The 27754-nt window shown below is 41.4% G+C and overlaps 1 protein-coding gene across 4 annotated transcripts in view; it reads left to right on the top strand.

Annotated features, from left to right (window-relative positions):
• cemip (cell migration inducing hyaluronidase 1) overlaps nucleotides 1–27754 on the top strand; it is a 188722-nt gene that overhangs the window by 44934 nt on the left and 116034 nt on the right. The window contains exon 1 of one of the 4 annotated variants that reach the window (XM_056377408.1): nucleotides 22517–22567. The exons of the other annotated variants lie outside the window; for them this stretch is intronic. The gene's annotated coding sequence lies outside the window, so the exon portion shown is untranslated. Of the gene's footprint in view, nucleotides 1–22516; nucleotides 22568–27754 lie in introns of those variants that run through there. 4 annotated transcript variants of the gene reach the window in all.

A 27754-nucleotide genomic window follows, 5' to 3' on the forward strand; every position in this document is an offset into this window, starting at 1 on the left:
TGAAAGAAACAATGGAAGAAAGATTCAGCAGGAAGAGTTTAATGAGGTGCGATTGCCCTCACGCCACTGACATTTCACACCAGTACTATATACGTGTGTGAAGTGTATTTTTCTGACCACACTGCCTGCTCCAGGGGCTGATAAAGGCACGGTGCAATCAAAGTTAGCTGGATTCTTGTGTCTTGGTATTTTCGTGACATTTACTGGCTGAATTAACACATAAACCCTCAATTTCTGTTGTTTCTCTCCACCACATTGTCTTTCATTGGATTTCTTCTCGTTTTATTGGATTTCCCCTTCGTGTTTTCTCCTCTGTCCTCTCTGTGTGCTCTCTCTCTCTGTCAGTCCTCTCTGCTACCGCCTCTTCAATTAACTCGTGTTCTCCCAAACTGCAGGAATATAAATCTCTGACATTTAACCTACTGATAGCTAATCTCTGGATTACTTTTTCCTTTAAACTGTTAAAAGTTAATGTATCATCACGGTAAGAGAAGCTTAGTTTCACACATTGGAACAAAATAGCCGTGAGGATTTTATTCTTGTTTTGTAGATTTTATAGAAACAAAAAATTGTGTTCAATTTATCATAGTCATCATGTCATTTGACTTTTGCTTGAGGTTTTATCGTTCATTCTGTACATTAGGTTTGTTTGATTGCGTTTACAGTGGCTCAACATCTTCACCAATTTGACAACACAGTATAAATAAAGCAGGAAACGCAGGAACACAGCAAGTTAACACAACAGGAATTTCTAGGAGACACTATCACTACATGATGATTGAAAATAAGATAATAGTTTTTATTTTTGTTGTAGTATTTTGAATACGTTGTTCTGATAGTATGGATTTAGTACGGATGTTGGCTTTATACTTTTAAGTCGGTCCATTTTCTTCTATGTGACTGTTATCTTCATGTATTTGCTGTGTTTTCTGTATTTGTGGTGCATCAATGAGGTGAATGTGTTGATTAATCGGCCCAACTACTTTTTCATACGATTGTTTATTGAATGAAATCAAAAGTGGCAGCAACAAAAAAACGACTTGTATTTTTAATGAGACAAAGAAACCAAAATACAAGTCGAAGTGTCAGAAACTAGAACACAGCAGAAAACTCGTTTGTTTTTTTCGTTTTCTGCTCTTTGTCTGAAAAACGTTTTCTTGTTTCTGCCACTTTGGATTTGATGCAGTAAACAAAACTATTAAAACGTACACGGAGCAAGCCTTTTACCAAATGTTCTTAAATTGATTTTTGCTTATTTTTCGGCAGCAAGAAATGTTGTCATTTCCCCATTAACAACACACACAACACACAATCTGTTTGTGTTAAAACTGCATTCTGTTCCATTCTACATAATAAGAAGAGCTGCTGAGTGCACCAGACTCTCAGTTATGGCCTCTCTAATGTGCATGGAAAAACAACTGTTGTTGTGTGCGATCAATTGCCTCATTTTTGATCCAACTTTAGCAGCAGTTTTTTGAATGGGTAATGTTGTAGTGTTTAATACTTTCAAGCTGGGAAACGCTGAGTTGCTTCTACAGCAAGCAAAAAGGCCTGATGTGTGTGTAGCTAGTTACTGCAGCAGCGTTTCATTCAAACCACATTAGAGCACATACTCACTTTGTGATGAGATGTATGATGTTAGAAAGGTAAAAGACAGATGATGGAAGAAGGAAATGAATTTTGTCTTTCAATATCAGAGACTGAAACAAGCTCCAGGTTTTCAATCAGGCAACTGCTGATGCAAATACACACTGCTGTGTGTGTGTGTGTGTGTGTGTGTGTGTGTGTGTAGTTGATCAATGAAGCATGTGAGTACAGTTCTCACACCTCGTTGTAGTACAGAGATAGACATGCGACAGCTGACTGAGGGAATCAGAGCAGAAAGCTGAGCAGAAAAAACAGCTCATGCAACATAAAGATACTTGTGAGTCGCTCCGGGGCTGATTGAAGCGCAGCCAAACATCGCAGTACATTTTCCTTTTACATGCCTTGTCTTCTTGCTTTTTTTTTTTTTTTTTTGGAGATATAAGTTGTGTCAATTCATGTGCCTTTTCGCATTCTTTTCATTCTCTGTCTGTCCATAAGGTATCGTGGTAAATATCATTTTCAGTACAAAAGGCTGAAAAGACAAATGCATCATGTGAATAGAAGTCTGGACTGCTACACTGGATGTAAGCTTCAAACCACAAAGAACCTGAACTCTGACGCATGCATAAATAGACCACAAACTGCCCTCTGTAGACAGAAAAGTGCCCTTTTGCTGGGGTGTAAATAAAATAAAATACATTCCTGTTTGCAGAAAGCCTGCCCTGGCTGCCAAATATATCAAATCTAAATCAAAAATTTTAAAAATATCAGGTTGGGAGATTCCCAGGCGATGCCCTCTACCCTCCCTCCCTCCTGGTTTCGTGCCACAGCAGCGAGCTCTGTGTGGACACAATGGTCCCGGTGGGAGTCAGTGTGATGAGTTACTGTGAGGCAGACATCAGGTATAAATACACTCTTCATTTTTATTTTATATTGATATTGACGTACTTTAGGAATTTGACACTACTTAGCAAGCAGCTGGAAATGTGCTGACCAGCTATCGTAAGTGTTGATACCTTTTGCTGTTAATGTGGGAATCAGTGGAGCGTGGTCAAGTTCTTGTGTCACATCCACTGAACTTAAGAGAATGATCCCATCTCACCACAGTAGATTTAATGGTGTGTCCACTGACAGATAACTCCATAGCTCTCTCTCTCTCTCTCTCTCTCTCTCAGTCCTATTCATGAAAATAAATGTTCTCTAATTCCATAATTGATTATTAGGATCAAACATGTTGACTGGAGTTTTCTGTCATACATACAGTCAAATGAATTTAAACAGTAATCATTGCATCGTTTTGATTGTAGGCATCTAACTTAATAACTAACTAACTACTGGATCATTGTAGGATGTTATTCTAGACCATCATCAGTAACACCATACAGACATGACCCCTCCATCTACTATGACAGGAAGGCATACAAACTGAACAGTCCTTGTTACCATCAGCTCATTTCTATAGTTATTGCGTAGATGTCAGGGACATCACTAAATTCAGTGCAGTAGGAAACCTTGGTTTCATAGTAAGTGCTAGTTAGACATGTGAGGGTGTTAGAGGTGTTAGGAGAGGAGGTCTCTCTGAAGTGATGAGTCTTCAACAGATTCATGAAGATAGAGAGGGACGCTTGTCCTCTGATAGCATCTGGTAGCCTGTTCCACCATCAGAGAACCACAGACCAGAACAGTGTAGTCTGAGACTGTCTTGTGTGCAGGGATGGTGATGACAGACCACATTCATTAGAGGAACACAGTGGCCGACAAGGAGAATAAGGCTGAATGATTGAGTTCAAGTAGATGGAGCAGACCCAGACACCACTCTGAAGGCAGCATCAGTGACTTTTGATTTGAGCGACCATGGGTACCCAGTGGAGGTCAGTGAGTAGCAGAGTGACATGTGCCCTTTCACGCTGATCAAAGACCAGCCTGGCTGCTGCATTCTGGACCATCTGTGAGGGTTTCACTGAGTGTGAAGGAAGGTCTACCAGAAGGGCATTGCAATTGTCAAGGTGAGAGATAACCATGGCCTGGACCAACACGTGGGTCATGTACTGATACAGGTAAGGCCTGATCTTTCTGTTGTTGTATAGAGCAAAGAGACACGACCTGGGATGTTAGAGATCCTTCTCAGATCAGAGAAGGAGAGCTGGTCATCAAACAGGACACCCAGATTTCTCGTGACCTCAGTTGGGGTGAGAGATGAAGGGGCGGTTTTGATAATATCGTGATGGAGAGACTGATTTGTCGGGATGACTAAGAGTTCAGTCTTAGAGAGGTTTAGTTGAAGCTGGTGTTCCTTCATCCATGTGGATATGTCAGCGAGAGGCTGCGGTCGTCTGTTGGGAGCCGCAGGTGTAGTTGGGTGTCGTCTGCATAGCAGTGATATGAGAAGCCATGCGGGCGTCCTTGCCATGACACATTGAAGAAGCCCCCAGTGAGATGGGATTCAGAAGTGTATAGCTGTTCCGAACAGCCACACTGGAAGGTGGAGTGAAAAATTGGTTGTCATAGAAAGGGCAGAGAAACTACATGTTTAAGTGCTTTGATATAGGGATAAACAGGAAGGTATCTCCTGGAAGACTTTCATAGGGTTGCACTTGGTTGTGCCCATAAAAAGTAACCATAAATATGGTTGTGTCAAAATTGCAAAAAGCAAGCTTGAGATGTTTATCAGTCACTTTCTGACTCAAATCGAACTTCAGTATTTGCTTGGTCGTATGCATTTGCATTTGGAAACAACCAGGTTTTTTTCTAAATGAAGGGTACAATTTGCAAAACTGCTAAGTATGTTTTCTCCATTTACCATTTACATGTTTTTTCAGGTGTTCTCTAAAGCTGATACTGAACCACACTGTCAGTTTGCACACCACATGATATTCAGTGCAGGGAGAATGAAATGACCATATTAATATCGGCTGTAAATTCATACTTGACTTTGCTCATTCTTGCAGCTTGTAATATTACATTGTTTGGTTGCTATCCTATTTTAAAACTGAAAAAATATGAGATTATAAATAATAATAATAATAATAATAATAGTAATAATAATAACAAAGACCTTTTTCTTAAAAAATCCTTTAAGTTGTGTATATGTTTTACTGTAGTACTCTAAAGACTTTATAAAGAATGTCAGAATTACATCACTGCCATTTAACATTTAACAGCCACAATCTTCCAAAGTTCAACTAGATTGAACTTTGACTGCTGAAACAGCCAGCATTTAGAAATAATGGGTTTCAGAGCTCATTGGTGCTGTTGCCGCGCTCTTTCTGAAAGCCGCATTAGAGTGTGGAACGAGTCACACACTCACGTACACACCAACGTTGCTTGAACGCTTTGTTGAATATTGCAAACTGTCTTGATTTGTGGTCTGTTTGTTTTTGGAATACCGGAGTCATATGTTGCATTGCTACCTGCTATTTGCCTTATTGTTTGTATTATTTCGTCAGATGTGACTGACACCCCTCTTTATTTAAAACATGATCCCAGAACTGTTCTTGTCAGGCCTGCAGTGAGTGCATCGTGACAGCCTCTGCTGTGATTTCCTGACAGTTTTCTTTGTCTTTGGCTCTCTACGTGCGTCCTGTCAGGTGAATGGAGTCATTAACGTGACGCCTCTGACATAGATGTGAAGGTTACAGCAGGGAAATCAATTATCAGGACCTGAGAGACCTGAACGAGTTGTAAACATGAGCTCTGCCTCTGAGGATCCCCCGCTGGTCACTGCTTTGAACTTTCAAGTACAGCAGGGTGTGTGTGTGTGTGTGTGTGTGTGTGTCTATTAAGTGATATTGTCCACTTAATAAATATAAGATTCGTGGTTCAGGACTGATGTAATGTTTAGTAAAACCTAAGATCCTGACTGACCAAAGCTACTTGGTGACATTTCCTACATATTTTCATATTTACAGAAATGTGTCTATTTTTCTTTTATTTATTGATGTTTTGTTCCTCATATAGACACCTGACTGCTTTTTAATTACAGACAACTGATTATCGATCCGGTACTTTAAAGGTTCTCTTATTGATCGATTCTATTATTGGTACTTTTTGTTATTTTGTAAGAGGAAAAAAAAACTAAAGTTAAAAACAGAATCTAAATTCCTTTATTTCATCACATGTACTCAATAACATTCTTGAGAAACAAACTTCAACAACCTTGTATTGAACAGATCACTAATATAGACTGATTTTGCAATGATGGAAATTTAAAACAAATGTTATATACAATGATTTACTACAGGACTTTTTCATTGAAAGTATTCTTACTGTGCAGTAGTTCACCAGCAGCCCCCACATCTGTAACCCCCACCTGCTCTGAGTGACCTGAACCTGAACCAGAAATTCTGAACAGTTCAGATGAAGCTCTGTCCATTTCACACTGAATTTAAGAACACCCCCAGAACAATCAGCTGGATAACGGTCACCCTTCATCATTAATCCATGTTCGTATAATTTAGTTAACTTTAATTAACAAAACTCGGATGAGCTACGAGCTAGTCGGTCGAAAACTGTACATTTCTCCGTCTGTATGTGGCGGACTTTCACAGGGTGTTTCCAGAGGTCATTCATGATTCAGCTTTTACATGAAAAGGAGAACTTAGGAAAAAGGAATCTGTTTTCCAATACCGAGAGCAGAACTATTATCAATAGTGTGGTCTTTAAAAATGTACGTAGTCCGTTTAATACCTGGTTTTGGTACGCATCCCTAGTTAGCAGTGTCAGTGTTTGCTATGTGTGAGGGTCTGATCAGGTCCACCACAGTATCGGACGGTTGTACTGATTCAAAGTATCTCCATGTAACAAACAGTTTTATCCGCCACTCTTTGAGCCAGCGGCAGTCATTGTCTCCTATAGGACATGCATGCAGGAAGAGGTGGCCTTTAAACGATCATGTCTAGCCTTTCATTCAGCTCTGCACATGGCCACTGACTGCAGGCTCGTTCGCTTTCACTTCACCGCCTGAATCACTTAATGAAGGTTCACAGGATGATGGAGAAGCAAAAGGAGAATGACTAATGCTTCAAAAGAGCGGGGTGACGAATCTCTCCTGTTTTCTCTGTGACTCTGCCGTTCTGCAGGCTTCACTGTCTGTGATTAAGGGAACATTTGAGAGTGATGAAGCCATCAAAAACAGCTCTATCTTCTCTCAACCTCGCCGTCTCTCTCCACCTTTCCTCGCTCTTTCCCTTCTCTGCCAAGGTTCAGAGAGGAGTTCAAGTTCAACACTCCACATTCCAACGCTTTACCATGTTACCTTCCTATTTAAGCTGCTATCAATCCGGTTTCTGATAGTATGTTATTATCACTACAGTACTGATGGATTGACTGACTGTCAACAAATGTACTAAATGACTGTCCTTGATACAAAGTCACAGTTGGACACATTTGGCCTTTTTTTTTTTTTTTTACTTGAAGTTGAAAAAAGAAACAAAAACTAAAAAAACTAAACAAGTTGCTCATTTGTTTGGGGTTTTTACCCCCACATCCAGCTACTGTGCCCTTCACTTATTTCCTGTATTGTCACTGCATGTGTATGTAATGGTGGTATTTCATCATTTATGACCATCATGCAGGCACAGAGTGCTGGCAGGTCAGAATTAGGCTGGATCAATAGAGCAATAAGAGTCGGAGTCATCAGCCATGTTGATGCAGTGTAAGGCTGTGACACTCATCATAAATAAAATGTAAGGAGGATAAAAGTAGAGGCTGAAAGTGAGTCTCTGATCCTTAGCAGTGGTAGTACCAACAAGTGCTAAAACCTGCAGTTCCTCTAACGACCACTAGAGTCTGGCTTCAACAGTGAGTCACTCCCCATAGACTCCCATGTTAAAATGTCCAACTTTACAGCAGAAATAAACATGTTTACAGCCTGGTACAAAAACAGTTTTGGTCTCTAAAGCTAATTTCCTCCGTCATGACACCTGTTTATATAACTCACCTGTTTACATTTTATTAAGATTTAAAGTTATTTAGAATTGAGGGTGTGGCCCGCTTTGAGTGACAAGTGGGTGAGAGTATGCTTGCCATGAACCGCCATTCACCTAAGTGGATTAGCTGGGAGTTAAGGGCGGAGTCAGGCACTGTCAAGATGGCGACAGTGGAGCAGCCCACTCTGAGCTTTAAAACCACTATTCAGAAACCTGTGGCTGACATCACAGAGGCTACATCCATCTTTATTTACAGTCTATGGGTAGTGGCTGTGTTTGAGTAAATGTAAAGATAGTTGTGACTGTCATGGTAATAAGGTCACAATAACAATGGTAGCATACAGGTGTTTAGTGGTGCTGACTGATAAATAATATTTTCATTGTCATCGTGATATGAACATGTTGCAATAAACACATCGCAACATACTGACTGAAACGCCATGAATTAGAAAAACTCTTTTTATTTACATGCTCCAGGCAGTCACGGTTTTCAAGGCTCAGCGCATGAAACAAATGAACTGGAAGAAAACTACCACGTTTTGGTGACAGGCTGCAGCCTCACACACACACACACACACACACATAGCAGAGTGTGATCACAACCGTTCTGAGTTAAAAGACAATTAGTGTCCTTCATCACACCACCGCTACATTTTCAACTTCTCCCATCCGCCGTGGTTTGCTTTACACGAGCGCAGCACGCTAACGTTAAGCTAATAGTGAACCGTTATGAACAAGCCCCACCCTAGCAGCGTTACCTGCAGCAGAGGGAGGACGGAGGGGATGACCGATAGTGACCTTTGTCTCTGTTCTTAATTCAGCTTCACTCAGCAAAACTGTACACGCCACTTCAATATTTGTTTATTTATTGTAAATCGCATCATCAGATTACAGATTTTCCTCATATCGTGCAGGCCTAATGTTTAGCAGGTGTAATGTTTATCATGTCCATCATGTAAGTTCAGCTTGCCTGATGCTCACATGCTGGAATTGAGGGAAATTGGAATTTGCACCTTTAGTTTTGCAGTTTTTTGTTCATAAACTTAAGGTCTTCACTAAACGTCACGCTGGCAGCACGGCAGGAACTGTTTGAACATGCACCAACTTTCCTCCCTTTGTGTTGTTAGACCACCAGACAAGTCTTGCAGGCTGCTGTGTGTAACTGTGTGGAGCTGAGTGGAGCTGAGTCTTGCAGGCTGCTGTGTGTAACTGTGTGGAGCTGAGTGGAGCTGAGTCTTGCAGGCTGCTGTGTGTAACTGTGTGGAGCTGAGTGGAGCTGAGTCTTGCAGGCTGCTGTGTGTAACTGTGTGGAGCTGAGTGGAGCTGAGTCTTGCAGGCTGCTGTGTGTAACTGTGTGGAGCTGAGTCTTGCAGGCTGCTGTGTGTAACTGTGTGGAGCTGAGTCTTGCAGGCTGCTGTGTGTAACTGTGTGGAGCTGAGTGGAGCTGAGTCTTGCAGGCTGCTGTGTGTAACTGCGTGGAGCTGAGTGGAGCTGAGTCTTGCAGGCTGCTGTGTGTAACTGTATGGAGCTGAGTCTTGCAGGCTGCTGTGTGTAACTGTGTGGAGCTGAGTCTTGCAGGCTGCTGTGTGTAACTGTGTGGAGCTGAGTCTTGCAGGCTGTTGTGTGTAACTGTGTAGAGGCATCAGACCAAATCCCAGCTGAAACACTCAAAACGCCAAACTGACATTTCAGGTGGAAATCAACAACATGTTGCTCCTCAAACTTGCTCTTCTCTCAGTTGTTTGACACTGATACTGAAAAATACAACCTCTACCCCACCACCACCACCACCACCACCCACCTCCAACTCCCCACTCCAAGTGGTGCACTTAAACCGAGCCCCAGACTGGGTGGAAAGAGCCTTTGATGAACAGAGTGGGATGCAGCGTGCAGTGATTGGTGAACGTGCTGACCTTCAGACTGTTTTAAAACAGCAGGCTGTTACACTGGGAGTCATCTCTGACTTCTCCACCACTTTACAACCCATTTATGTGTGTGGGAAATTTTTTTTTTTTTTTTGAGTTTTAACGATACTCGATTAAAAATTAAAGATGTTACAAAACAACAATAATAAACAGACTGCAAACTAACACAGTCAGTAAAACAATATTCACACAATCCAAGTCATCTCAGTACACGAAGATGAGCTCATTATCCACAACACAGAAAACTCATTGCAGACCCTTAATCACTCTGTAATAATTCAAATCTATGTTTTTACAAACACAAAAACATCATCATCCTCCACAGTTTCCTCCAGTCTGTTTCTTCTGCTCATACACTACACTACTCATTTTCATGAGCATTTTCCCAGTTGTTGTGTGACCAAATGATCTGTGTGATGTGATTTATCACCTGGACTAGTCAGACCCTGTAATTGAATCTAAATTTGTGCAACAAAGGCTCAGTTGCTAGAGAATTCCAGATGCCAGAGAGGGCAGAGCCTCGTCTCACCCTGCTTTGGATGTGAACAGGAGCGCTCACACCACCATTCGCTTTAAGCACAGCCTGAATGTCACGATACAAAACCCTAACTTTGTTAATAAAACCAGGACAAATATCAAAGGCACTCAACGTGAGCCATAAATATTCATGCTGAACACCTTCAAAAGCTTTTTCCTGATCAGTGGTCGTGATTCCCACTTTGAGGCCAAACTGTTCACACATCTCTTGAGTCAAAGTCATGTCATCAGAAATCAACCAGTCAGGTTCTCAGTAGGTCTGGTCACAAGGAGTCACATGTTCCATCACTTTGCTCAGTCTGGTTGTCAACACGTTATAGAGGAGCTTCGTATCAGTGCAGAGCAGTGACACAAACTGTAGGTTACCTTTCTTACGCCGGGAACACAGTGGATGCGTGGCGGCTGCAGAACGTGTTGATTTTCATTTCGCCACACGTTAACGGGTTAGAGCAGACACACTGCTGACCTGATGTTATGGTTGCATGGCATGATCTAGTGATTATTAATGAATTAGAAATTGTTTTATAATGAAAATAAATCTAACATCCCAGTAACCTGTAAACTCTATGTAGAGAGATAAAGCTGCAGCAGCAGCAAGGCAGCGAAGATTCATCTGGTCAGCCTCCACGCACACGCCACGCAGGCACTGTGTTCCCCACGTTAGCCTGTAAGGTAGCTACTGGCCTCCTGTAGCTCAGCGGCAGACGTCGCTGTCGCAGAAGTCAATAGATAGAGCACCTTTTCCAGGAGCTTCCCCACAGGAGAAATATGCTTCCAGCTCTACATCAGTCTGCTGTTAAACCTGAGGGAGACCAGCTCCTCTCGGTGCTTACGTTTAATCAGATGACTGTAAAAACTGAAGCACTCACAGATTGCACTGTAGTCAGGCAGCACCTGCCCAGTGTCAGATGTAAGCAGTGAATCAACCTCCTCTGTCCACTGTAACGCTCCACACCAAAGACAAAGTGTGATGGGATCTGGGCTGTATTTTGAAAGTGGGACCTGGCCAAAGCCTCCTACGTTCAAACACCCAGCAGGTTGGTTAAAACAGACTTTTTCTCAGTGTCGTGTCTCACTATGATGCTGGTCTCCTGAGGACCTCAGCTGAGTCCTGGAGTTTCCAAAGAAATACAAAAAGCTTCTTTGAGGTTTTTATCCACCAGTAAGTCCATAAGCACAATTGGACTTTCTTTTATAAAGACAGAAGCTGTTACAAATAAAGGATGAGAAAAGCCCAAAGGACTGAGAAATTATGTTTAAAACAATATAAACAATCATGCCTGGCCACAGACAGTCAGTTATCTTTAATATGTGTCCAAGTGTATTATTATGAAATTTTCAGACATCACACAGCTCATGAGCCTCAGTGAGAAGCAGGCGTGAGGCTCGGTCCAGTTCAACTCTCCACCAATAAATAAATGTCCTTCACTGTTTCTCAACCACTTCATATAAAACATCTGGAAAGACTGATCTGACTGGAAGACTCCCACAACTGGAGCATAAACATTAATAAACACATTTTTTATTTTATTTATTTCACTGGTTTTGCTTTGAACAGATGGCCTTAATGATTTCTTCAGATTCCACACACTGAATGAATACCAAGCCCACAACTGTTCCTGGTTTTGTGACTTTCCATTCTGTTCTGCAGTCACCCGTATTATCAGCAGTATTGTGTGTCTCTTGGACAAAAAACATCTAACTTTTTAGTGAACAGAGGCCAAGCCCTTTTCCCATCATTCCTTGCTCCATAGTACAGAAAAAAAAAGTTTGAAACCAAGAACAAACTACAGAGAAGAATAACTTGGAATATCTGCCAGACGCTAACTGCTTCTGGACATTTTGAACTAGTTGTTTTAGCTGATAAGTCTCCTGAAGCTCAGCTTCAGTCTGTTGGGAACTCTGTGTTTTCCTGCTGTGAACGCTGTGTTTGCTTTGGACTCTGTGCTGTAGTCTCATGACCGTTTTGAATTTAAACATAAGATTTAGGCTACGTCCACACTACTATGTTTTTGTTTTAAAAAACATCTCATTTGCTACGCTTCCTCCTCACGTCCACGCTGTTGAGTTTTCGAGCAGCTAAGACGAGACTTTTGGAAATTCTGCTGGACCTGTCTTATTTTGAAAACTCTGGACGTCTGGACAGACAGAAACTGAAACCTTTAGAAACAATGACATAGACACCCACGATCATTTTCTTTTTAAAAAGCCATTTTAAAATGAAAACGTAGTGTGGAAGTAGCATTAAATCATCAGTGTTGTTCAGAATCATAAAGACCTGCCCACTGAGGGAAACAAGGTGCAGAGATTTACAGCCCAGAGAATTCAGTTTCATAGAGACATTGATTGCTGATGTCTCTCTGCAACATTTCATTGCAGAAGGACCTTGAACAGAATGATCTTTTTGGCTGCATTAACCAGTGGCACCACCTGAACAAAGGTGTCCTGTAGGTGCAAGCAGCAGTATTTAAATGAGGGTTTTGCCTGTTTTAATGGTTTCGGCCATGGAGAGTTTGAATGGAAAGCAGGATGAAATTCAAAAAACAAAATTCAATCTGATGGTCTAAATTATTTTTCTTTCTGTCATTCCAAAAATGTTAAATTAACACAAAGTGAGAAAAACTTGTTCTCTACGTACTCTTTCGTAGTGCCTATGACAGCAGCCATCTGTGTGCAATACTGGGCTGATTAGCAGCTTCTTTCCTACGTATTATACTGTATACAGACACAATCACTGAAATTACTTTCAGGCTCGCTCAATCGCAATGCATGTGCTAAATATGGCATATTCATTCAGGCAAATGTACTAAATGGACAGCGCGTGTTGCACATTTGAATCAATCCTCAGTGCACAACGTTAGTAGCTCAGCTTGCACATTTGTTTTAGTAAACCAGGCCCTAAGTGTAGCCTGCACCTGTGTGTTTGGCTGGGACTCTGCCCAATATTAATGCCTGATGGAGGCTAATACTTCATCTCAGAACAACCACAGATGACCAACAGTGGCTCTGGTTAGGTGAAGTTTCTTAAACAAATGTCTATATACTTCTATATAATGACATAAATCATGTGAGACAAAAACATAAGAGCATGACCTTTCTGCTAATTTACCCCTCACATAATGGTGATACTGATAGATTTTTTACTAATAGAGCATTTTGGACAACTTTAAAGTGTATTAATTAGTATTTTAAATGTGTAATATATCTCTGTGATCTGGCTAGTCCTTTATTCCACATCCTATCTAGCAACTTGACATTTACATCAGAGGCCCCAGTGTTATCACGATGGAAAATGTTTACTGTAGAAGTGAACAACAAACAGAAAACTAACTGTCAAGTGTCACAGGAAATGAAAAGATAAAAATTCTAGTTTTTGGCAGAACTTTTCAAGAAGCAGAAAAGATGTGAATGGAAAAGATTATATTTGGTTTTAACTTTATCTTTACAACAACAGCATTTCTCCCTTCAGACTACAACATCATGCATCTATCTGGGACCGAAGCTTCCTCTGTACTAATGTAACAGTGTAAATTATACAGCAGTAATATGTAGTATTATAATTGCACAAAATCGGTGTTAATGGTTATAGCCTGACATAGTAGTAGCAGTTCTAGCTTGTATGCTGCCCTGGGCGAACACCTGCCTCAGCCCTAAATGTCCCGCTGTGACAGGTGAGCCACCGGGACGCCCCAAACTGTAACTTTTTACTAAACAAATTATCAGAACTTTTTTTTTTTTTATGTATATTTTTTGGGCTTTAATTTGATAGCACACAGTAGAGAGACAGGAAATGGGGAGGCAGAGAGAGGGGGAATGAGATGCAGTAAAGGGCCATCTGATGCCGGACTCGAGCCGGGGTCGACTGCAGCGAGGACTGTAGCCTCTACACATTTACTTTTATTTAGGTTTTAATATTCTCTGTACAGCACTCTGGTTCAGCTTAAGCTGTGTTTGACTGTGCTTTAGAAATAAACTTTACTGAGTTACTATAAGTAATGCTCAAATGTCCTGTTCCTGTAAAATGTTATTCTTGCCGTTGTAAAAGATTTTGTGATAGTTCACAGCTTAAGAAATAACCTTATAAGGCTGCGAGTCATCAGATATTACAAATATCTATAATAGAATGAAACATCTTTCCACAAACCCGCTGCCCCCGGCCTGTCATGTCTGCTACATATACTGTATGCTTGAGCATGTGGTCCCATGGACTAGAGTGTGTGTGTGTGTGTGTGTGTGTGTGTGTGTGTGTGTGTGGCAGTACAGGTTGTTTTTACTCTGGCACGTGTGCTCAGCAGGGTTCAGAACATGGCTTTTCTGCAGCCTCCTCACATTTCCTCTCCTGTCCTGCTGGGGGGGGGGGGGGGGGGGGGGGGGTTTCAATCTCTCACTCTGTTTATGAAAGAACTTTAGACCCCTGGTGTCTTCTGTGTAACGCAGTATGAAAGCAAACAACCCCAATATGACCATGAGAGATTTTCTCATGTGCTGGAGGCAGATTATTGGCGTGACGGGACTGGAAACATTATAAAACCCCCTTATCCTCTCTTTTGTTCTATTTCTGCTGGGGAGAACTGATCCCCTGGCTGTGGGTCCATGTGACTGGAGATTGTGGTAACCATTACAAATCAAGGTACATGTGTAGAGTCATGTAAGACCTTCAATTGTTGGGTTTTGAATGATAGACTGGAGAGCCTTCAAAAAGGCACGGCCAAGTTACAGTGGCCCCGAGGTTTAGAGGAGGACTGTTAGATGCTGCTATCGGTTTTTGTGCTAAGCTAAGATAAACACATCCTGGGGCTGTCTACGTACTGGACGCTCAGAGATGAAAAAGATATCAATCTTCTCATCTGAGTCTGGGAATGACAGAAAACAAGACGTCTCTCAAGAATGCTTGGCTGTTCCTTCAGGTTTCCCTCCAAGGGAACCCTAAATGAAACTGATGGAGCTGATTAGATGAAGTATTTTGAATTGAAAACAAAAATATATTACAGCTACAACTGAGCTACTAACTACAACACAAATGTGTAGTTAAGTAAGCCGTCGACATTTTATGTCAAAAATTCCACCACTGCTTCTCAGTTACACAAACAATATGTCCATCAACACATTTCATATAAAAAAGACACTTGTAACTCCACAACTTACATCATGATCATTATGGTTGGGCAGCAGAGGCTCTGTGTTGCCGGGCATCTTGGGAGATTGACATCTCCACACCGAGACCCACGCTTCCTTCTAGGGGCTCCGACCCCTAGATACCTCAAAGCAAAAGCAAGCTGAGTCCCAAGGAAAGGAGACTGCTCAAGGTTCTCAGGGTCACAATCTAACAGGAAGCTGCTCAGCTGGAGCGCAGGCTGAGCTGCAGGCGGAAGGTTAGCTGTCTGGAAGACTGGTTGGTAGCTGGGGTGTTAAGAACAATTCCCTGTGAGCCGGTTTCTTCTTTACGGTTGGCTTTTCTCCCACTCCTCATATCAGCACACGATGGAAAAAGACAAGATCAAACAGCTCATCCTCTAAAAAGGTCTGCTGGGTCCATTTTTGGTCAGTCGGTACAGAGACAAAGGCAAGAGCAGGCAAGGAGGACCAAAAATGAAGACTCAGAGACTGGATGATACAATGATTTGGTTTTCTTAAGAAAAGAGGCTTACAGGTAGATGAACAGGCAGGCAAGCAGACAAACAAAGAGGTAAAGGTAAAGGTGCTGGTCCAGGTAAAGGTACAGCTAAAGGTAAAGGTCCTGGTAAAGGGATCAGGAACAGGTGGAAACAGTAGGAGCCAAAACAGATGAACTAGGGATGTCAAATGACGGGGGACAAAGGGCTGGTATAAATACTGGCTGAGGTGATGAAGAGAGAGGCAGGGGAATAATGAGAGCTGGGTCCAGATAGAACAGTTTCAAGGTGTCTGAGTTCAGACTGAATGTGAAGTGTAGAGATGGTATTGCTGTATATAAAGGCAAGATGCAGGTAGAAGCGAGTAGATGCTTATTTGTTCTTAAACTGATGCAAAAAGAAGCACTTTGAGGTTTCTTTATGTTTGGTCTCATTGGGGTACGTGTTTTCATGTTTCCAACATGACAGTAATAATTAATACAGTTATACCTGCAATACAGGTTCAGGCTGGGATTAATTAGCATTTTATTTAATCCAGACCCAGTATCTAATCCCTCACCCCTTAACCTTAATTAACCCTCCAAACATCAGAACTGCCCTGATTATCAAGAGTCTTATCATCTAAAACAGTGATCCCCAACCACTGGGCCATGGACCGGTACCGGGCCGCAGTACGTTCGCTACAGGGCCACACAGAAAGAGAAATTACTCTTTCTTTTTTTCTTTTTTTTTTAATTGGTGCAATACAACAATGCATCAATAATAGGCTATTATTATTATTATCATATAGACTATTTGTGCAGTAATTACAGGCCTATTGAAGTTGTTGCAGTGTGGTGAGAAAATTCTCCCCACCACCATCTTCACAACCAGACTGTGAGACATTTGTCTTGTCTCGGAAATGTGACCAGCCCATGGTGCAAAAAGGGTTGGGGCCCCCTGATCTAAGAGCCGGACAGTAGAGGTCTTACTTCAGCTCAGCGTCACAGTCAGGTGTTTTTCCAGCTTTGAGCACAAGAAGGGAACAAGTGTAAACCAACTGCAGCTGCTGTTGTTTTTGTTGTTCTGAACTCTGCTGTAGGCTTTGTCTTTATTAAAAACCATAAAAGATTCTTTCCGTCAATATTTCAACTCCTGCTCCTGGTTTGACCTAGAACCACAATGTTTACTGCAATTGGTCTTTTTAGGCTGAACCGCAAGAGAAAGGAGTTGCAAAACTAATTATCTTTAGGGAGTCATATGTAATGTTCTAAGTATAAAACACTGGTGTAGAGGGAGTCACTGATAAGGAGCCGCAGTTTTCAAGATGTTTTATGAGTGAAAGCCAAACATCTGGTTCAGAGCTGCGATGGGTTGTTCTCCATTCACTGACATGTGGGATGTCAGTCTGATGTGTGCGCACATTCATATACAGTATGTTTGTGTTGGTAAATGCGTGTTTCCAAATAAAGCAGCTGCCACGCACACACACACACCCACCCACACACACACGCCCACAGAGAGAGAGAGAGAGAGGAATGCTAAATGGAAGGATAACTGTCACACCTCGGCGAGGAGGGACTGCAGTGATTTATCTTGACGATGATAATGTGATGCTGAGAGGATAAATGCCTGTTTCTAAAGATCCCTCTCATACCATGGTGTTATTCCTGTCTTGATTGCTCAGATTTACTGTCCCAAGCAGCTTCTCCTGCCTCCTAAAATCTTCACACACACATTTACACACTGCAGACACTCTCTCTCCTTTCTTGTGTTTTCTCAGATCTATATGGCTGTAAAGGTAATAGTTTTATGGGTGGTGTTTCTCATCTGCCTGCCTTTGAAGCAGCAGGGCTCTCTACACCTTCCACCACACAGGGAAAGTCCCTCCTGTACAGTGGCTCATACATGGACACACATGTAGGCTACATCACACACAGGAATAACACCATACTATGCCTTTCATGTGATAAGTGGTTTTAGATTCAAGACCTCTGCTTCCATGATTTCCTCCAGTCTCAGAAATATATAAAGCAAAGCTTTTAAAAAAAATCACTGCAGGTCATTCTGAAGACATTTATTATCCTCAGAGAGTCTTCTGTCCTACAGAAAAGGGGAAAAAAAGTAGATATTGGCCTTTTTTCACAAGGTTTTTCTAATTGTGTGTGTGTGTGTGTGTGTGTGTGTGCTATTTGAACTCCATGGGCCTGGCAGAATGCAGATTTGATGGTGTGCACTGTACATCTACTCCACAGCACTGCAGACAAGTCATCTTCCAAGAGTCCTCATGGAGTGGATATTTTCATTAAATGTAGAGCTCTTCAGATACGTTCGATTTTATATAAGTTAGATGCCATTGAACAGTTTTAAATGATTCAGTGAAATATCTTGATATCTATCGCAAGGACGTTTCCTCTAGGACCACCGTCAGGGCGACATTTTTGGTTCAGAGTAAAATATTGACACAAACATTGTATGGATTGCCATGAAATTTGGTGCAGACATCCGTGTTCCTCTCACTGATCAGTGGAATCATTGGTGATCACCTGACACTTCACATCATGTCAAAATACAAAATGGTCTAGAACTTATTTCTGAACAAATACCTGTGAAAGTGACACTCCCATGAGCCTCAGCTGCACCTGTGTGTGCACATCGGTTGCACTTCTATTTACAGTACACTAAGACGACATAAGAAGCCTTACTTTGTATCAATTAGACACTAATCAGACGCAAAAAGTCCCATATGCTTTGATTTATGGTTTATGGTTCAATTTTTTACTAATGAGCAATAAATGATGGATAAGAAATTGAAACAATGTTAAATAAAGGCCAAAGAATATATGCCTGATATAATATGGCAATACATTCCTGTAATTACAGCTGTCTAATGAAGCTATAGGTCCATGATGGAAGTATTCAACAGCATCATTTGTAGAATAGCGTCTAACTGTAGCATATTTTGGATCTGCTATTACATTGTATTTTATTTCTCATTACACTATGATCTTGTGAAATGGTGTCTAAAAGTATATTAGGATCTGCTCTTGGTCTCTAATTAGAGTATAATTTGGTGCAACAGAGTCTAAGCATCGTTTATTTTGGATCTAATAGGTAATTATAGGCGGTTTCTAATTTCTCTAATTAATTTAGATTTATAGCCTATGGTGTATAAATAGGGTACAACTCTTTTTATTTACTGTCTAATAAAGAACTTATTATTCATAGTTTTGTCTAATTTGCTAACACTGTACGGCTTCTTACATCTTATTAGTGTATCGTAACATAAAGCGCGACCTGCATGTCTAATGCAACAGATATACTCCTAATTTACTCTGCACAGTTTCACCAGCCATGTAACGGCTCATGTCTCATTCTGCTCATGCTACGCTTCCCGAGGAAGACGATGAAAAACATTACCTGCTGAAGATCTGCATGTTAGCTTGCTGATGATAGCATGTCACTCAAAGCAGCACTGTGACTAAGTGCAGCCCCGCAGAGCTGCTAGCATGGCTGTAGACTCTATAATAATCATTTTTGAATGATCTGTTACTGAACAAGGTGAAGACTTCTGGTTCACATGCTGAGATTACCTGGTCAAGACATGATGTTGAAATGTTTAGTGTGCAGCTGCAGCTTTAATCTCAGCAGCACACATATTATTTCGGTGCACACTATGCTTGTGTAGCTTGTGTTACATTGGTTTTTGTCGGGGCGCCAATGCCCGTCCATCTTTATATAGAATACCATTTCGCTACCACTCGATTTGTGCACCCTCTACTGTGGGTTCAGTTTGGAACCAGTGCAGCTCTGCGATATTCTCCCCCTGCACATATCGCAGACAATGTAAGTCATGCCTTATTTGTTTTGTATCCATTTGCATCTCACACATCTCAAATAGTCAGATGTGAAAAAATTCTCTTGTTGTGTTTGAGCTTACTGTCTGTCCCTTCCTATGAATGATGCAGTAGGCATTAAAGACCATACAGAATCAGAGGATTCTGCATCAGTAAATTAGATTGAGAGTCATTCCCCCTTCATAGGACACCAGGAGTGAGCTAAATGCAGGACCTTATATTAATAATTCAAGCATTTTGGCACTAGCCATATGAATAAAATAAATTTACAGTCACTATAAATTTCAGCAATTACAGAGTTCCCCTCTGGGGACCTATAGATAAAGTCTTGACAGTGGTGAAGATGGAGAGCTATTTTAAATCCCCTTCAGCTAGGTTTGATTTCTGGTTGACAGAAAAAACCTACAGGTAAAACTCAGAGTTCATTAGTGATGAACTGCTTGATTGACTTCTTTTAGGATTCACCAGAATAAATTCCAGGCAGTGTAGCAAAGACTTTGAAACACAATGTAGACCTTTGGATGAGAAGTAAAATTGACAAAAAACAGTGAAGAGCTAAATTAATAAACTTAAATAAAATATCAGGAAAAAAGGAAAGGAACCTCCACCTCAGTATTTCTAAAATCCCAGCTATGGCCCTGGTCTGAGAGAAGGCCTACAGGAAAACCCAGCTGTAAGACCACTATTTGAAGCATGACAGTTCATTCTTGACCATTTGACGAAACAATCTTAACTCAAGATCTACTTCTGGAATTTCATTCTCATCTCATGGCAACAGAGCACATTCACAAAGCACAGGGGGGTTGGTGGTGCTGGGATCAATAGGGGCCCAACAGGAAACCTTTGGCCAGCTTAATGTGTCCATGCTTAGAGACATCTCTGCTGTAGTGATAACACACCTGTCACTGGTCTCTCTCTCTTCATAGCACCTGACGTGTAGTTGTGTTTGGACATGTTGCCATGTGATTGCTGTGAATTGCTTCATAATGATTGACAGTTTGATGGGCCACGCTATTGGCTGACTGCCTAAATAATAGGTTTAGTAATAAGGATAGTTACAGGGGGCCAAGGCTCGGAGAAGTCTGTTTCTTGAGGGCAAACATTTTAAAACTGAGATACTGTCTTCCTGTAACTCTGCTTTAAACAGACTTTTCTAATAGTTACAGCTCCCATAGTGAAGGTTACAGAACAAGTTGGCTCTGTTTAATGACATCCTGCAGTGCTCTGTTGTTCTTAACAACAGACTGAGGCTGAACATCGTCTAATTTAAGCCATTACACACTAATACACCATCTCCTCTGTGAACTAAATGAGATTAAATTATTACGCTTCCAAGGATCACTCCCTACATGGACATGTAAGATAGAGTCTTAGAAGTTACTAGAGAGGCAGTTATGTGCACAACAAGAGAGGTAGTTATAGCAGAACAAGAAGAAGGTGGGTATGTGCAGAACAGTTTTTCTAGTGTTGTATTTATGATCAAAGGGATTAATATGAGAACTATTATGTTTTCATTTAAATTTGAAAATCATTGAGGGCGACGTCCTCATTTACAATGACGCTGAGCAGATACGAAATTATACAAATACAAGATAAAAGAAGAACATCAATTAAAAAATTACATAAATACAATTAATAAATAATGTTACAACAAAATCAATTATAGCAGGTACAGACAGAAGTTAAAAGGTTTGAGATAAAGGATTTAAAATGACAAAAAGGTACCAGCAAATTAATTTTCAAAGTGCTTTGTAGTGAGTTCCAGGTGGAAGGTGCAAAGAAGCCAAAAGCAGTTCTTCCAAGCTCAGTATCTCTGGGGACATGGAGCATTAGCCAGTCATTAGTCCTGGTCTAATGTGGTGCAGTGGATGAAACTGGAATGGAAGCAATATATGAAGGCAGTTTTACAATAAGAGCCTCGTAAATAAATAAACATGTATGCAAATCACACTTTTCAAAGAGAGAAGACCAGCCATCCTTTTTATACTGTGCAATGATGAGTGCTATAAGCATCAGCAGTAATGAACCTGAGAGCAGAGTGGTAGACAGCATCAAGGGGTTTCAGAGTTGCAGCCGAAGCCTGTACAAGATGTCACCATGATCTAAAACTGATAAAAAGTTGCCTCAACAAGAGTCTCACTGCAATGCAATGGGAAGCAGAATTTATTCCTAAAGAAAAATCTAATCTTTTGCCTTAATTTACTCGCCAGATTTGATACATGATTTTTGAAGGATAAAGTCGCATCAGTCCAAATGTGAAGGTATTTGCAAACCATGACTCTTTCAATACTGGTGCTACTTGTAGTGGTGATGATGAGGTAATCCAAATTACTATGTTGGCTCGGGAAAAAAACATAAACTTCGTTTTGTCTGTGTTTAAAACTAATTTGTGGTTATTGGGTGCAACTTGTAAATCAGCAAAGCAGCACCGGAAAGATTATATAGCAGACTCTACCGTATCAGTAATGCAATACAAAACAGTATCATCCACGTAAAGAATGAATATCCAGTTGCAGAAGAAAGAATAACATTTATATAAAGAGTAAACAGAACAGGTCCCAGGATAGGGCCTTGTGGGACACTTTTTGCAATTCAAACAAATTGAGATTTAACAGTTCCTAATGCTACACACTGATGATGATGAATTTTGAGATAGGCCTGTAATTGTTTAGAATCACTGTTTCAACACAACCAAATTAAATGTGACCAGTCCTGGTCTTTAAATTTTCCCACAAGTGAAATCTCTTCTCAACAAAACAAAAGTAGATCTCCAGTCAGCCCCCTACCCCCCCTCGAGAGTAATTCCTCTACTCAAAATAACTCTAAATGGGATCTCTGGTAATGTTTGTTAACATCGGCGCAGTTCTGACAGAGTGAATCCTCCTCCTGAACAAATTTGAAGAGGAACTTTCACAAAAAGTGAACCCCGAAAACTCAGACGACGTCACAGTCACTTGCCATATCGGGCAGGTGATTCCTTCAAACATGTAGGACTTTACAGCTGGAACCATGTTCTCCTTTGCACTGCTGTGTTGGTTGGAGGCTGGCGAGGAAGGAAGGTAGACCACAATGTCACCTATTATCCGAGGACTGTTCACGGAGGCAGGGATAAGCACGGGCTACAACTACAATCTTCTCCAGTGGTATGCCACCATCTTGTTTTTTTGTCAGGAGGGGTGGTTTACTTGGGTGGAGGCCAGAGTCCTGTCGGCAGAATAAAGGTGGTGTGATTGTGGTATGACTTGGAACATGTATATTGTTATTAATTTTATGGCAGATCGCCACAGTGGAAACTGTACCCGATAGGACAGAAAGGTTGAACATATATATTATGTAGCTTACTAAATATTATTGAGGTGGCAAGCCTTAAAAACTGAGGATCCACTGTCCTCACTAATTGAAAAGCAATAAGGCGTTGGCCACGTCACAGGAAGAGAAGTGCTGTAGAGTAAAATGAGGCCTGAGAGTCAGGATCAATAGTGTGCAGAAGGGACAAGTGTGTAGACAAGTTTCTTCAAAGAGGCTCCAGCAACTACAAATTATATAAAAAACAATGTCTTTACGATCTGATATTGAGGATTCATTGGCTAAAGTGAGAGAGTGATGGATTTGAATATGAATTGGGAATTAAAAGGAAATGATAATTAGCTTTAGCCTTCCTTATTGCAGATGTGCATTTGTTTCTAAGGCACCTGAAAGTAAGCCAGTGACCGGGCTCTCCAGTATGGCTGGTGGAAGCCCACGCTTTATTTCTCTCTTTTAGCAAGGATGAGATTTCAGCTGAGAAAAACTATATCAAGTTTCAGGAATGTCAGCATCTGCAAATGTGTTTGTCTTCATTGATTCATGTCCTTGTCCCGTCAAGAAGCACTGGCGTGTCCCGATAGCTTTGATAGCAGCTCAGCTGTGGTTGCGTAGGAAGGCTTCAGGATATGTTATACATTATGGATATGTGATGTGCTGGGGCAGCCACATAGCAGGTTTAAAGATCAACAAACCTGTCAAGCAGCGGATATTTAGTCAGATTAATAGGAGAGGAAAATGTTCAATTTTCTGCTCATGACAAGCCAGCTCAACGATCCAACCATTTCCCTTCACACATTGGACTTGCTAATATAGTGTTTTTTGGCATTCCTGACTGTGTAAATTAGAGTGTGTGTGTGAGAGTGTGTGAGAGTGCCTTCCTCTCATCTGACTTTTAAATGTTGGGGCATTTGGCAAGGCCCCCATAGAAACAAGACACACTGAGAAGAGGTGATCTCATTAAACACCATCCTCAACATTTCCAGAGAAGTTATCAGAACAGCCCCCTGCTGTGTCAGGAGTCATTTATCAGTAAATTGAGAATTGTAAGCTGTTGTGAGAGGGAGTGTTGTTGCAGTGCATGCAGTCTGTGGGAGGAATGAAATAGTCAGTTTGTTAAATGCTCTGTTGGTTTAGGCCTGCCCACCTCCACAAAAACACTCTCAGTCACAATGAAGCACACTTTGGCAGATGTGTTGCATCTTTCCTAGGTAGTGATTGGCTGTGAGAAGGCAGTGATTCAGGTCTTGAGCGGGTAACGGTTTTGCATGAAGCAGGCATGTTGGCGTGAATGCTGCATCTCCTGGTTGATTTAAAGTGTCAGTCAGGTCTCAAGCTGCACTTCATTAGCCTTAGTGGTTGCATGTGAGAGGCTGAGTGCAGGCTGGAGGCACAGTGGCCTGGCCTGGAAAAAACAAACAAGCTGTGCTCATGTTTAAAAAAATAAAAAATTAAATCAGATAATATCAGTACCCTGTTTTCGCTGACTGCTGTCATTTTGTGGCTTGAACCCTGAGTGGAAATGTCTGTCCCTCCACCCAACCGCAACATCTCCATCCTTTCTCTTCCCCTCATGTTTGGGCGAAAGAAGGTGCAAGAATGTTTGAAGTGAGTACTTTTCTGTCATTGGCCCTTCAGTGAATATAATTCAAGAGTCATGAACATTGTGTGAGTCTTGGTTAGAGTAGGTAAAGTTAGCTTTAAATGCTTTAGTTACAAGAAAGTTCTTTACACACACATTTAAAACTACAATAAATCCTAAGGACTTGATATATTCTTTTTCCTACTATAATCAAATTCTACAAAAAGACACAGAGCAACAATGTTCTGATTCTATAATTAAGTATTGCTTGTGTATCCAAAGCCTGATGTATAATACTCTCTGCTACACATTATTTTGTTATTCCTCAATCCCACATGCACCATCCTGCTGCCGGAAATACTCACTACCAAATGTGGATTAATCCACTGCTTAAAATAGTCCCCAACAAATACATTTAGAGTAATGTTTGATAAAAAACTATAGCACACAGCTGTCTAAGGAGATTACTGAGCTTTTTATGGCTCCGTGCCGGCGACAGCCAGAGCCAGAGGCATATTGCTTTTGGGTTGTCCATGTATCCATACATACGATGATATCTCACTAATGCCTTGATGGAACTTCTTCAAATTTGACACAAACATTCACTTGGACTCAAGTATGAACTGATTATCGTGGTCTAAGGTCAAAGGTCAAGGTCAGTGTGACCTGACAAAATACTTTTTAGGCATAAAAAGACTTGAAAAAGCAATTATGACAAAATTTCACACAAGTGGTTAATATATGTGACTCTGGATAAACAGGGATGTAACCTGAAACTAGTCTGAGTGGAGGAGGCAGACAACCACGAGTTGGTAATTCTAGTTGTCTGATCTAGAGATCATCTGTAGGAACCAACAGACTTCGAGAGACTGAGTGTCACAGACGGGCAAGGGAAGTCAGAAAGATGGACTAATACATTCTTAGTTTGAGTCTTTTATTGGGGTTTGTTGACAATAAGAGAACTGTATCCTTTCAGCAACACAGACTTCCTGAGAAGGCAAAATGATCTGCTTCATCAAACGATCACAGATATAAGCACGGCATGTGTGTGTGTGTGTGTGTGTGTGTGTGTGTCTGATGTGTGTTTGCACAGATCAATGCAACATCTGCACACTGTGAAAACTGCAGTCTGCATCACTTGTGCATCATATTAATGAAGGTTGACACATTTGGTATTTGTAAAGATCGACCAACTTATTGGTACAGAAGGGCAAAAGAGGTTAAATTTCATTCCAGTTACCCTCCCTCCAATAGACGCCAGAGCTAATAATAAGTGTTGCCTTGTGTTCCAGTGTGACCTCACAGTGTGACAGACAGACAAGCAGACCAGGGGGTTGGGAAACATTCATGTTGTGTCTGGGTTAAAATGGGAGTGCAGCTCCAGCAGATTCCACGGGTTGCCAGGTCAGTGAAATGAAAGTTTGTCATTCCAGCAGCCGCATTGTGGCAGAGGGCAGGGGAGGATACTCAGCTGCAGTTTGTCCTGTCACTCCTGATTCCATCCTGTCAGCACGGCACTGCCATCACTGATGATGTGCTTTAAGCAATATACAATATGTGGCTGATACTGGCCTGTTATTATGAGTTATGTTTTTGGATGTTTTATGATTTTCTTTATGATTTATGAGTGCTACAGACAGGGTGACCTACGTGGTGACCCCTAAGTTTTCTGATGGTAACACCAAGTGAGTTTTAATAATAAACTGTTCAGTTGGTAATGACACATGTATTGACCAGTAGAAAAAAGCAAATACTGCCTCTTCTGTAAGAAATACAGAATGCAAATACAATGACAGTTTATTTGTTAAATACATGCAGACTAACAGATTAAATAATATCAAGATTTAATAGAATGACATCTTTAAATTCAGGACTCGCTTTTATGTGTGAATGTGTCATACAGTAGTTCGTAGCTCTTCAAAGTCAGGCTGTAGCCTATATGCAGTGTGTTGTTGTTGGGGAACATGTTTGGGGGGGAGGGAGCGGGGGGGGGGTGGGTTGGGATGGTTCTGTCCTAGTACACAATGAAGCAGCACAGCGGTTGTATATCTGTACGATTGCCTGTCTTGGCACAGCAGGTCTCTCTCTTTGAACCCATGAGATGGTCGACTCTGAACCGTCTCTCACTCTGCCTCCTCTCTTCCTCTCAGTGTGGCTGCTGCGCCTCAGAAGGAGAACACTCTTAATTGGAAGAAGTAATTAAAACAAGTGTCTTATATATTTATTTACCACATCAGTGGGAACCTGCTGGCTGTCAGCCAGGACTGGTAATCACAACTGCTGGGCAAGGAGCATCTCTGAGGCAGCAACCACTGGGGCCATTTCCCAGTCAGAAAGGACCAATCAGCAGAGACTGTTATCATCATGGAGCTGGACTGTGGCTCATTTCTGAATGTTTGGTTTAAATATGCAGGTCCTGCTGCATGAAATGAAACCATTTGTGAGCAATACAAAAAAGTTCTGTCAGTGTTTCAGGTTCTGCTGGAGGCTGGTAGAGATCATGAAATAGTTTCATCATGTAAAGAGAAAAACTAAAACATATCTATAATATACTGGTGGTGGTGGTGGGTGGGGTGACCTGGTGGGACATATGGCTCTCACCACACTGTGACCTGCTGCTCCTGCTCTCCCTCTGTCTCATTACCTGTGCCAGCACCTTCACTGACCACCGACTGGACTCCGCTCTTTCCCCTCTTTCTCTCTTTCTGTTCAAACCTGCATTAACAACTGTCTCAGGTCATCCGATCACAAGTGGTCGGCTCTAAGTTCAGGTGTGAACTCACCCAAGACGCATTCGAGATCTGATCACTCAATTACATAATAAACTGAAAATATTTCACTATTTCAAATGGATAAAACCTGATTTCACTGCAGAGGGTGCATTGATTTGATCGACCCCTCTGTACCGCTCTCTCTCTTCAAAACAACAACACATTTACCTGTTTATTTGCATATAAAGCGGGAAGTGAGATCTGATCACAAGTGGTCACTGAGACACATTTTAAAGCAGGTGTGAACTGACGTGCTCAGAGCTGACCACCTGTGATCGGATCACTGAAGATGCATGTTGATGCAGTAGAGAATCGTTAATCGATCGCGGATGGCATCGTTCAGACGGATACATATTTTATAAGAATGATTTATCCATTAAATCTCCAACACTAGTATTATAATATAGTCACCTGGGAGGGAGAAGTCGTCTCTTCCAGCTGGAGTGGCAGACTGACTGTGGCACAACACAGTGGCAGGTGCTAAAGGTTAGCTAACTACTGCAAAGTGGCTGAATATGGAGCGGTGGCTTCTCAAAGAAAGTCTCTAGCGCAAGATGTGCACCAAGAAGAGATATGTGACGGTGGGCCGACTGAGAGGAATGTTACACTGTCAACAAGTGTCACAAGATCAGTTATGCATTGTTGGTGTGCATCTGGGAGCTGCCATATGTGAG

This window comes from Seriola aureovittata, chromosome 1 (assembly GCF_021018895.1).
Source record: "Seriola aureovittata isolate HTS-2021-v1 ecotype China chromosome 1, ASM2101889v1, whole genome shotgun sequence".
NCBI classification, from domain to species: Eukaryota; Metazoa; Chordata; class Actinopteri; order Carangiformes; family Carangidae; genus Seriola; species Seriola aureovittata.